The sequence below is a fragment of the Staurois parvus genome, unplaced genomic scaffold (assembly GCF_062004578.1).
Source record: "Staurois parvus isolate SC_StPar_1 unplaced genomic scaffold, SC_StPar_1.0 ptg000929l, whole genome shotgun sequence".
Classification (NCBI taxonomy): domain Eukaryota; kingdom Metazoa; phylum Chordata; class Amphibia; order Anura; family Ranidae; genus Staurois; species Staurois parvus.
This window is the reverse complement of record NW_028318725.1, coordinates 411,383-424,056: the sequence shown is the minus strand read 5'-3', so window position 1 is coordinate 424,056 and position 12,674 is coordinate 411,383. Positions and strand designations below refer to the sequence as shown.

Sequence of the window (12,674 nt, the reverse complement as noted above, 5' to 3'; positions counted from 1 at the left end):
CTGCAACGTCGGGACATACAGGGACGGAACGGCGGGAAATTTGAAAATGACAAAAAGTGACATTCACTAAATGCACTAAAATCACATAGTAAAACATTACTGTATCAAACCATTTCACATACATTTTGTCCCGAGTGCTTTGTCCTGTGCCCTGCCTGCATTTTTACTGTTCTTTCTGCCTGGAAACTGGGAAACGCCCATGTCGTCCAAAAATCATCCCTTTAGGTCAAAATCAGTTTTAGACCAGCTAGAGAACAGCGATAGTAAATTAGAACTACTTGCAGAATTGAGTGATAATGATTCATGGGGAAATTCGTCATCAGACACTGAAAACGATTTTGCGACTTTGCTCAGTGATGTGCAAACTTGGCGCTCTATTTCAAATTTCAGTGTTTTTGGTTTGATTATATTATTGAATTAAATTTATTATTATATTATTTTTTATGATTATTTATTAAATTATAATTTATGATTTTGTGTTTCAAATTTTAACATACCCGGGATGTTTACTAAACTCTTGTTCGGACAGATTTCACTGAGTTATTCCTAAAAATTACAGGCCTACAATAAAAAAATACATATTTCCATGCAAAAAAAGGTACCGCTTTGAGCACTGAAATATGGACATAATCAGACCGCTAGGGAGATTAACCTACATTTCTAATGTAATATGAAAAATTATTATTATTATTATACAGGATTTATATAGCGCCAACAGTTTGCGCAGCGCTTTACAGTATAAGGGAGACAGTACAATTACAATACTTTCAGTACTGAAGGAATGTGAGGGCCCTGCTCATGGAGCTTACAATCTAAAGGAAGGGGGAGGTGATACAAAAGGTGATAGCTGCGGGGGATGATCTGGTGGAGGTGATTCAAGTACAGTTCTTAGGTGGAGGTGGGAAAGGCTTCCCTGAAGAAGTGAGTTTTCAAAGATCGCCTACAGGCAGACAGGGTGGGGACTGACCAGACATGCTGTGGTAGGGAGTTACAGAGGATGGGAGAGGCTATAGAGAAGTCCTGGAGGCGAGCGTGGGAGGAGGTGATGAGGGAGCTAGAGGGGAGGATATCATGGGAGGAGCAGAGTGGGTGATTTGGCCGATATCTGTGGATGAGGTTGGTGATGTAGCTAGGGGCAGTGTTGTGGATGGCTTTGTAAGCTGTGGTTAGTATTTTGAATGTTATTCGTTCGGTTAGTGGAAGCCATTGGAGGGATTGGCAGAGAGGGGCAGCAGTCGCTGATCAGTTGGTAAGGTGTATGAATCTAGCAGCAGCATTCATAATAGACTGAAGGGGGATAGCCTGTGTAACGGTAGACCAGTAAGGAGGGAGTTGCAGTAATCGAAGCGGGATATAACCAAGGCATGGATAAGTTGTTTTGTAGTGTCATTGGTCAGGAAGGGGCAGATTTTGGAAATGTTCCGGAGGTTGAGGCGGCAGGATTTAGCCAGTGATTGGATGTGGGGCCTGAAGGAGAGGTCAGAGTCTAGGATTACGCCTAGCACCCTGGCATGAGGGGAAGGACCAATGGTTGTGCTGTTGATATTAATGGTAAAGTCATGAGTGGGGGATCGGGGAGGAGGAAATATTACAAAAATGTCAACTCACCACAGGTTTATGCGGTATTTTCTGTAATATTAAGAAATGCTTGGTATATACCGCATAAACCTGTGGAAAAGTCAATTCCCAGAAAAGTAAACAAAAACATTTGTTAGCATAGAGATGATCCTCCTGGCTGCCTACCTACCCCAAGTGTCCTCCAAAAAAACAAAAAGTGGCCCCAGACACCTAACTATATTCCAAATAGTGACAAATGATAATGAGTAACAGGGTGCTGCGCTACTAAGTGGCTGATAAGTGGAAAAATAAATACATAAATCACATAAACAAAGTAAAAATTAATCTAATAACACTCAACCAGGTGTGAGCATGACAGAAATGTGTACTGTGGTGCAAAAAAAAAATGCCAAGTGACAGTGCCAGCCGCAGGAAATGGCAATGAAGTGCTGATGACACAGGTGAATAAAGACAATAGCTTTTAGCAAAAAGTAACTCAGTCCCAAAATGGACGACCAAATAAACTACATGATTGACAATGCCAGCCACAAGAAAAACGGCTATGAAGTGCTAGTGACACGTGAATAGATCAAATGGCTAATAATGTAAAAAAAATGATGACTCAGTCCCAAAATAATCAATAAAAAGTAATAATAATGGATGAGTGATTCAGTCCAAAGACTCAAAAAGTGACTCAGTCCCCCCCCCCCCCCAAAAAAAAGGGGTTAAAAGTGAAAAAATATATAAATATATAGAGAAAAATTACAGATCTAAACATCAGAAGAAAACTCAGTGAATCTTCAGTGCATGCCATGACAAATCCAGTGATGCAAACATATGAACAAATCCTCCACCAGCTAGCATACGCGCTCACCTTCAAAATTCGACTCACAAGGAGTCACAAAGCATAGACAGCCTCAAACGATGATTTCCACAAGAAAGATCCTCGATATAATCAGAGGGCCAAAGATCATCTCCAATGGCGCTGACAAACACTCATAGGCATGCTCCAGCAATGGCTGCAAAACTCTGTCATCCACAATGTCTCACATGGAAGATGCAAGCAAGAAGACTCCCATAGTGTAATATGTCACAAACTTTACTTAAAACATCATCTAAAATTCACTACTCACATTTAAAATAGGTCCGCAGACCAAAAAAGGCAAAATTCTGGCAATAAAAAGACTGCAGGAAAGGTGTAGGGCTTTTGAGGGTACCAAGATGGCGACTGCCATCCGTACCGAATATGACGTCACCACGCTTCCATCGTATGCATTACTTCACAGGTCACGTGAGTGATTTCAGGTGTGGACTCTGTATATATGGAGTTTGCGGGTTACCACCCTCCGAGCCCTGAGGAAGTCACATAGCATAGCTATGTACCCGTACCTCATGCTGGCAGGCAGTTACTTGAGAGCAAGAAGATCCATGGACTACACCAGTGCCTTCATTGTTCATTGAGAACTATAAACCATCAGTCACAATGGCTGGCAGTACTTGTAGGCATTCATTCACAGGAAACTGAATGAATGATGAGGCCGTGTGGTCAGAGCCGTGTCGCAAATTGTGACAACGGATGAGAGATTTTCCCAGGAGGGATGTCTAGGGCGCAAAACCAAATCCCAACAAGCCTTCACCCGCTACAAATCTGCCTTCCACACCTACACCTCCTCCCTCCACGCAGCCAAACAAGCATAACTCCCTGACCCTCATCAAGGCCCTCTCCTCCAATCCTCGCCGACTCTTCTCCACCTTCAACTCTCTACTCTCGCCACCCCCACCTCCACCCAGCACCTCACTCACTGCCCTTGAGATTGCCAATCACTTCAAAAACAAGATTGACACAATTCGCAAGGACATCACCGCAACTCACACGCCCTCTCAACCCGTCCCCTCTCACACAGCTACCCCCTCATCCCCCCTCCCCCTCGACATAACCTGCAGGGAATTCGTCACTGCTCAAACTCCCTCCAACCCCGTTCCCCCTCACTCAGCTACCCCCTCATCACCCCTCTCCCACGGCCCCACCACTGCTCTGACCTCCACTTCCACCCCACCCTACATTCCTCATACTGAAGCCCCCCCAACACTTCACACCTTTGACCTTACAACCATCGAGGAAGTCTCCAAGATCCTCTCTGATGCCCGCCTCACCACCTGCCCCCTCGACCCTATCCCCTCACAACTCCTACGACCTCCCTCCCCCTCCATCCTATGCTCCCTCACCCACATCTTCAATCTCTCCCTCTCCTCCAGCACTTTCTCCTCCCCTCTGAAACATGCACACATCACCCCCATACTTAAAAAGCCCTCCCTGGACCCCAATGACCCGAACAACCTCAGACCCATCTCCCTGCTCCCATTTACATCTAAACTCCTCGAGCGCCTAGTCTACACCCGCCTAAGCTCTCACCTCAACGACAACAACCTCCTTGATCCCCTACAGTCCGGCTCCTGTCACCTACACTCCACCGAAACTGCCTTACTCAAACTCTCCAACGACCTGCTAACCGCCAAAGCTAATGGCCACTATTCAGTGCTCCTACTCCTTGACCTCTCTGCGGCCTTCGACACAGTCGACCACCCCCTCCTCCTCAAAAAACTACACTCCTTCGGCCTCACAGATTCTGCTCTCTCCTGGCTCTCATCCTACCTGTCACAACGCTCCTTCAGCGTTACCTATAACGCTACCACCTCCCCCTCACTCCCCCTCTCTGTTGGGGTCCCTCAAGGCTCCGTCCTCGGGCCCCTTCTCTTCTCCATCTACACCTCCTCCCTTTGCCAACTCATACACTCTCACGGCTTCAACTACCACCTATATACCGACGACACACGAATCTATCTCTCAACCCCCCACCTCACCCCCTCGGTCTCCGCCCGAATCACACACCTACTGAGCGACATATCAGATTGGATGTCACTCCACTTCCTTAAACTGAACCTCTCCAAAACCGAGTTTCTTGTCTTCCCCCCAGCCTGCACACCACCCCCCATCGACTTCTCCATCACATCCAACAATGCCACCATCAAACCCGCCCCGCAGGCCAGAGTACTTGGTGTCATTCTGGACTCCAACCTATCCTTCCAGCCCCAAGTCCAATCTTTAACAAACTCGTGCAGACTCCACCTCCGCAACATCGCAAAAATACGCACGTTCCTAACCCCAGAAACCACTAAACAGCTCATCCACTCCCTCATCATATCACGACTTGACTACTGCAACTCCCTCCTCACTGGCCTGCTTTGCCGCTGGCTATCCCCGCTTCAGTCGATCCTGAATACGGCTGCCAGACTCATTCACCTTTCCAACCGCTCCGTTTCCGCCACCCCCCTCTGCCAATCCCTCCACTGGCTTCCGATTGCGCAACGGATCAAATTCAAAATCCTAACACTGACGTACAAAGCTGTCCACCATACTGCCCCGAACTACATCACTGACCTAATATCCAAGTACCGCCCAGCACGCACACTCCGCTCCTCACAAGACCTCCTTCTCTCTAGTTCCCTGGTCTCCTCCTCCCATGCCCGCCTCCAGGACTTCTCCAGGGTGTCACCGATCCTCTGGAACTCCCTGCCCCAACCCATCAGATTATCACCTACTCTCCTCTAGGTGCACCCTGAAAACCCATCTCTTCAGGGAAGCCTACCCCACCCCCTGCTAACTTGCCGACCTCCTCCACTCTTCCTACCACTCCATCCCCCACAGCTATCTCCTCCTGTGCCACTATCCCCTCCCTCCTAGATTGTAAGTTTGAAAGAGCAGGGCCCTCAATCCCCTCATGTTTTGCATTGTATTGGTATTGTTCTGTCACATGTTCTGTCCCTCTTTGTAATGTACAGCGCTCAGCGAACTAGTATAATAATAATAGGGGAAAGGCTACAGATCAGATACTGGAACTTTTTTCATGTTCCACCCTTTTAATGTGCATTTTTTTTGTGAATTGCACATCCATGAGATAAATACCGCATAGGTTATTTTAAACTAAAAAAAAAAGAATGAAGTATTTAACTCTCATTAAATTGAGCCTAAATCAGCCCTAGATTTACTGTGACAGGGCAGCAGTTGCAGGTTCAACGATGTAAATAAACATGGCAAGTCTTTTTTGTGGCCTGGGGCACGCATGCATGCTCCCTCTGCTGACCTGCAATGCAGTTGGACACAGCAGGATTTTATCAGCAGGTATCAGCCAATTATATATGGCTCAGAACTGCTGATCAGCTATGTCCAGTCACAGCACAGAGCCCTTTGGTTTCAAACAAAATAGGGCTCTGTACACAGAGCAGCAATCTGACTGTTTCTCCTCCCTTGCAGGGAGAAAAAACAGTCAAATTTCTTAATAACAGCAGGGCATATTATACACATTACACTTGTAAGGCACACAGTTGACCCATTGATTGACCCTTGATATTAACTCCTTCCTATCCAGTGTCATTAGTACAGTGACAGTGTACAGTATTAGCACTGATCACTGTCACTATTGATGTCAGTGTCAGTTTTTCAGTTAGCGTACCTCCCAACCAGCATTAGCCAACACCAGATTGCCCGCCACACTATCACAGTCCCACTATAAGTCGCTGATCACTGCTATTACCAGTATAGCATCAAAGCTGCATAAATTCCAGAATATATACCATAGTTTGTAGAAAACTATAACTTTCTCACAAACCAATTAATATACACCTAATGGGATTTTTTTTTTAATCAAAGACATGTAGCAGAATACATTATGGCTTAAATTTATAAAGACATTTGATTTTTAAATTTTTTTATTGGATATGTTTCATAACAGAAAGTGGATTTTTTTTCCAAAATTTTTAGAGAAAGCTCTATTTGTGTAATAGAAATTATATAAATTTAAGCTACAGTGTTGCATGACCACACAATTGCCAGTTAAAGTAGTACAGTGTTGAATAGCAAAAAATGCCCTGGTCGTAAAAGGGGTAAAACCTTCAGGTCAAGTGGGCAAAGTAATGTTCTAAATTTTTGTTCCAGGATGTACTATATGTTAGTTTTGGAACAGGAATCCTCTCATTTTTTGCAGTGCAAGCTGGAGCAAGGAAGGTGTATGTGGTTGAATCTAGTCCTGTTGCAAAATTTACTAAGGTAAAAAGAAAGCAAATTCATGTTTATATAATAATGATGTAATCAACAAAGCAAGAGTTAGGCTCCATGTACACGAGGCTACCCTGACTGCCGGCTGTGGGAAACCGCAAATCTTGGCAAAACCGCGGCGAAACGTGACAACTGTGGTGCCGCAATGTTGGTGTGAATAGTAAAACGTGAAGTGTGCCTGTGTACAAGTTAGACATCCTATCATATGCAGAGAAAAAAACTAAGTGTCTTTTTGATTTGCTACTTAAAAAGGGTTGAATAATTGTATACAACACTTTTTTTGTTGAACTTCTGCTCTATTGTGCTTTTTTTTCTTGTTTATAAAAGAACGTTAGATGCTTTTCTTTATCAGGAATATACAGTTGTGTCCAAAATTATTCAACCCCCAATGCTGTAAAGGGGTTTAGGGACTATAGTGTACATTTGGAATTGTATTCAGAATCAAATCCTACAAGGACGTTGTAACTACCCAAATGCAACTAAAATGACATCAATTGTTTATGTAATACAGTAGTAAATGGTTCTTATGTGGTTTCTTCATTGCCACAATTATTCAACCCCTTAAAGACTACCACTCTGAAGAACAGAGGTTCATACAGGTGCTTTCCATCAGGTATTGAAAACACCTGTGGATGTCACCGAGCAGCAATCAAGCATAATAAGCACCAATTAGGCAGCTTTAAAATGACTGTGATACTCAGCTCCTTCTAGACATTTACTGGTGTGGTTACAAACATGGTGAAGGCAAGAGAATGGTCCAGGAAGACAAGAGAAGAGGTGATTTCTCTTCACAGGAAGGGCAATGGCTATAAGAAGATTGCAAAGATGTTAAACATACCAAGAGACACCTTAGGAAGCATCATTCGCAAATTCAAGGCAAAGGGCACTGTTGAAACGCTACCTGGTCGTGGCAGAAAGAAGATGCTGACTTCGACTGCTGTGCGCTACCTGAAGCGTAGAGTGGAGAGAAGTCCCCGTGTGACTGCTGAGGAACTGAGAAAAGATTTGTCAGATGTGGGTACAGAAGTTTCAGCCCAGACAATAAGACGCACACTGCGTAATGAAGGCCTCCGTGCCAGAACTCCCAGGCGTACCCCCTTGCTGTCTCCAAAGAATAAGAAGAGTCGACTGCAGTATGCCAAAAGCCATGTGGACAAACCACAAAAGTTGTGGGATAGTGTTCTGTGGACTGATGAAACAAAATTAGAACTGTTTGGGCCCATGGATCAACGCTATGTTTGGAGGAGGAAGAACAAGGCCTATGATGAAAAGAACACCTTGCCTACTGTGAAGCATGGTGGAGGGTCAATCATGCTTTGGGGCTTTTTTGCTTCTGCAGGTACAGGGAAGCTTCAGCGTGTGCAAGGTACCATGAATTCTCTTCAGTACCAGGAGATATTGGATGGAAACGTGATGCAGTCCGTCACACACCTGAGGCTTGGGAGACGTTGGACCTTTCAACAGGACAATGATCCCAAGCATACCTCCAAGTCCACTAGAGCATGGTTGCAGAGGAAAGGCTGGAACATTTTGGAGTGGCCATCGCAGTCACCAGACTTAAATCCGATTGAGAACCTCTGGTGGGACTTAAAGAAAGCAGTTGCAGTGCGCAAGCCTAAGAATGTGACTGAACTGGAGGCCTTTGCCCATGAAGAATGGGCGAAGATACCCGTAGATCGCTGCAAGACACTTGTGTCAAGCTATGCTTCACGTTTAAAAGCTGTTATAACTGTAAAAGGATGCTGTACTAAGTACTAAGATTGAATGTCACTTGGGGGTTGAATAAAACTGATAATGCTGTGAGCACAGAAAAGACATTTGTGGTTATTTCATTATAACTGTTATGTTATATTTGTCTGACCTACAAGTGCCTCTTTAATGTAAATGTAAGCAAGATGACTGAATGATCAAAAGCAATGTCAAACTGGCCAAAACACTCAATTTCAGTGGGGGTTGAATAATTTTGGACACAACTGTATGTCTGTTTGAATCTTCTCCTGTTTGCCCAGAAACCTAAAGGAGAATTACAATGTAGCAACATTATTGTTAAATTGTATTTACACTGTTTCATGCATATGCAGATTAAAAAGTGCATTATGTTAGTTTTGTTACTTTTTGTCTATGGACTGAAGGAATTTTTTTTTTAAATACAAAAGAAAGCCTTCTTTGTCCCGAAAAAAAAGATGTATTTATTGCTTTGTTATTTTAAAGGCATTTTAAACCTTCGTACCTGCACCTGTGGGTTTTCACTTGCATAAGATATCAATTGATCATGCAGTTTTATGATGTCATAGTAGAGTAAATCTTCACATTCTGGTGTCAGACGTTTCTGTTTGTGTTCAAACATGAGGCATGCGGCATAGCACTGTTCAGGTTAATGCATGACCTCGGTCTGTAATCTAAGAACTAACATTTCCTGTGCAGAAACTATACTGTATATCCCACAATCCCTGGGTCTCTCAGTCCAGTGCTCTGTTGTAGAGAGTTGAATGGAAGTTAGATCTGACACAGCCACAGTGAGGCATGCTTTGGATATTGTGTGACCTAGAACAAGGCGTTGTCGGTCCCGTTAGCAACTAGGAACAAGCTAGGTGAATGAATACATAGGGGAATCAATCAGCCATGACACTACAAATTGCAGGCACAACATGTGAGCTCATTATTACAAGGTAAAGTTGGCCATAAGTGGATCGAAATTTGCCAGGTTCAGCAAGGACTGGCCAAATTTCGATCCATGTGTGAGCTGGGAGGTTGTACAGGAAGTGATCAGTTTATTCTGATAGCAGGGAAGTCTCCCCGTCATCAGACTACAATAGCTCAGCAGGCAGGATTCGCCCATCCACGTCTAGTTTGTGGCTAGGGTAAATGGGTCTGGTTTTTTTTTCATTCAACCAGCTAATTGAATGAATAAAACTATAATCTATGGCCTCTATTAGTAAAAAGAAACCCCAGAAAACAAAAAAAACATAGGAAATATATAAATGCAGTAATACCTAGTAAAAACAACAAAAACATTTGAAAGTGAGCAATGCCTTTAGGAAATGACAAAGTTATAGCTGAAAAAACAGGCAGAATTTTAAAAATTGCTCTTGTCCATATGAGCTATATAGGTGTGAGAGCTGAAGTGGTCAAAGAAACTTGTACTGAGACAAGTATGAGCTTTCTCATTGCTAACCTACATAAAATGTTAGTGGCCTAGCTTTTATGCTAATCCTCTGACATCAATATTTCAATACAGGAGGTATCAGGGGAACATACAATTGGGCACATTTTCTTTTCCATCTGAAGGCACTTTTTAAACATTTTAAACATGAAATATAATTATTTTGTTCTCATGTATTCTTTCAGATACTGGTGAATAGTAACAAGCTTCTAGATAAAAAATTTCAGTGATATGTGGGAAAATTGAAGAAATATCTCTTCCAGAGAATGTGGATGTTATCATTTCTGAACCCATGGGATACATGCTGTTTAATGATCAAACCCTGGATAAATACCTTTACTCCAAAAAATGGCTAAAACCAAATGGTAAGAGAATACACAAATATAACATCAAATCAGTAAACCAAGTGTACTCACCCCCATAGTAAAAAAAAAAGTGTGTAATTTTAATAATACTAGGAATAAAGCATAGAGCAACCATGAAAGGCTTAGGTAGACCCACATTTTTGTGTAAAACTTTGCTCAGATTGTGGCTTAAAAACTTTGAGTAAGCCTCTTGCATATTGATATTAAGAGGCTAAAAAATAGCCAAGTGTAAAATTCCAGGAGTTTTCCTGTGTCCGGGGAGATGCAGCCATTTGCTGATGCTTCTGTGCATTGGTGTCTAACCACATTTGCGTACACAACATACTTCCACTACACGAAATGCAACATACTTGTATGCTTGGGAAATACATTGCATACGCATGCATGGGTAGATGCCAATGCACAGAAGAATCCATGTTTACAAGAGTACAGCCATGAACAGATAGCACTGGAATGGAAGATTGTATGCAGCACCTCTGGCTGGGAAGACACTCAGAATGTATTGCTTCTATTGTTACAGTCTCTGACCATTTGTGTACATGAGGCTTTACTGTGGCTTAGGGCAGATAGAAAATGTATGATATTGAACATCACTCAGAAGGGCATATGAAGGTAACACAATCATTTTACCATGCATTGTTCTTTTATTCTTTTATTTTATTCTCTTTGAAAACAAAAGTAATGGACAGCTCCAAAAAACAGGTCTCAATGTTCTTCTGTTAAGCCTAGTGCACATGATTAGAAAATTGTAGGAAAAATACCAGCTCTCATCCAAAATTATTCGAAGGGACAAGCATGAAAATTTTTCTTGTATGATTACCAGATTGTACGATTTTTGTTGATTCAATTTAGTTTTCGACCAAAAATACAAATACAATACAATACATGACATCATTTCTGAATTTTTATTCTGTCATACATGAATTTTCGTATGATTGGATAGTTTAGGTAGGTCTTCATACTACATAGTGTCTTGTAAATTTTATAGATAAGCAGCTCCTATTCTAATATTGATCAGTGGTTCCAAATTAATAATAACTATTGCAGAAGGTAACAGGCACAAAAAGATACACCATCATCTTTCCAAATAACTGTTCTGTTTGTTGCATTTTATTTTATTTTTTTATAAACATACTTACGCGGATACTACATTAATATTTTATTTCTAAGCATACATAGGCAGGCTAGTTTCCCATTAGGGTCTTTGGAATTTGAGCATGTGGCAGAAGAGTTAATATAATGCCAAGGACATTGGATGCAATGGACACAACATACAACCTGAAATACATGTATATACAGAGTTTAAAGTTTCTTTATAAATAGTTTTGGTAGATTTAAAGTTGATAGTATGGTCAGATTGTAATGCAATCATAGCAATTGTGATTAGCTCACTACACATTAACATTTGCCTTATACTATACAGTAGGTCTGATGTTTCCTTCTTTCAGTGATATCTACCTGGCACCCTTTACATATGAGCAGCTCTACATGGAACATTATTCAAGGTCTCACTTCTGGTGAGGCCTAAAAGATGTATATACCATGATATCGTAAACATTTCTTTAAGAGTTGCCATAGCAGCTTGGCTAATTATTGATGATTATAGGATTACTTTTATTAAATGTGCCATTCTGGGATAACCACTAAGATAACCACTGAGATTTTCCAACCAAGAGGGTCAATCATTGATTTATCCTTCCCTTCATAGAAAAGGGAATAGTGCTTTAAATATGCAGGGAGAAATGTCATGATAGGTCACTGTAGTCTGAATGGTCAAGGGGACTTTCACCTACTATAATGATTTGGGGGAGATAATTCCTGTTATGACTTGTTTGCTGATAGAGATCCTATTTTAAAATATATTGAATGGTATTACCATGGAAGAGCTGCTGAACAAAGCCTAATTGTATCTTCAGTGTTATCCCTAGTTCACACTGATGCCAATCTGATGCAGTTCTGATGTGTTCCAGATTGGAATATCAAGGGAGATAACATGGCTTTCTATGGAGGTCTTTCACACCTTTACATTCCAAACACGATGCAAGTCCTGTGCATGTTTGCTGCAATGTGGTGCCTTTTTTGAGTTTCATAGACTTGAATGGAAACAGCTGTGAAAACGCATATGTGTTCAAATGCAATGTGATATCAGTGCGATATACATCTATTTCTAAAGTCACAAAATTAGCCAGAACAGAAATCACAGATGTGTAAAATCACATGAGAATTGCTGCAAAATTACTGCAGAATCGCACCTCAACTGCTCCTGAAATTGCACTTGAAAATGCATAGAAATTGCACCACATCAGTGTCAACCAGGGCTTAAACAGCTAAATAAGTTCCAGGTGCATAAAAAAATGTATTCACGGTCTTACAATTGACTTTCTATAGAAAGTAGTCACAACCTGAGTGCTCACGCCTGTCATGCTGTAGAAAAAGACCCTTGTTCTCTCTATAGAAGCAGTGGTCTGTCTGCAGA

General features: G+C 42.0%; 1 pseudogene; it reads left to right on the top strand.

Annotated features, from left to right (window-relative positions):
- LOC149441963 (histone-arginine methyltransferase CARM1-like) overlaps positions 1-12,674 on the top strand; it is a 98,952-nt pseudogene that overhangs the window by 39,298 nt on the left and 46,980 nt on the right.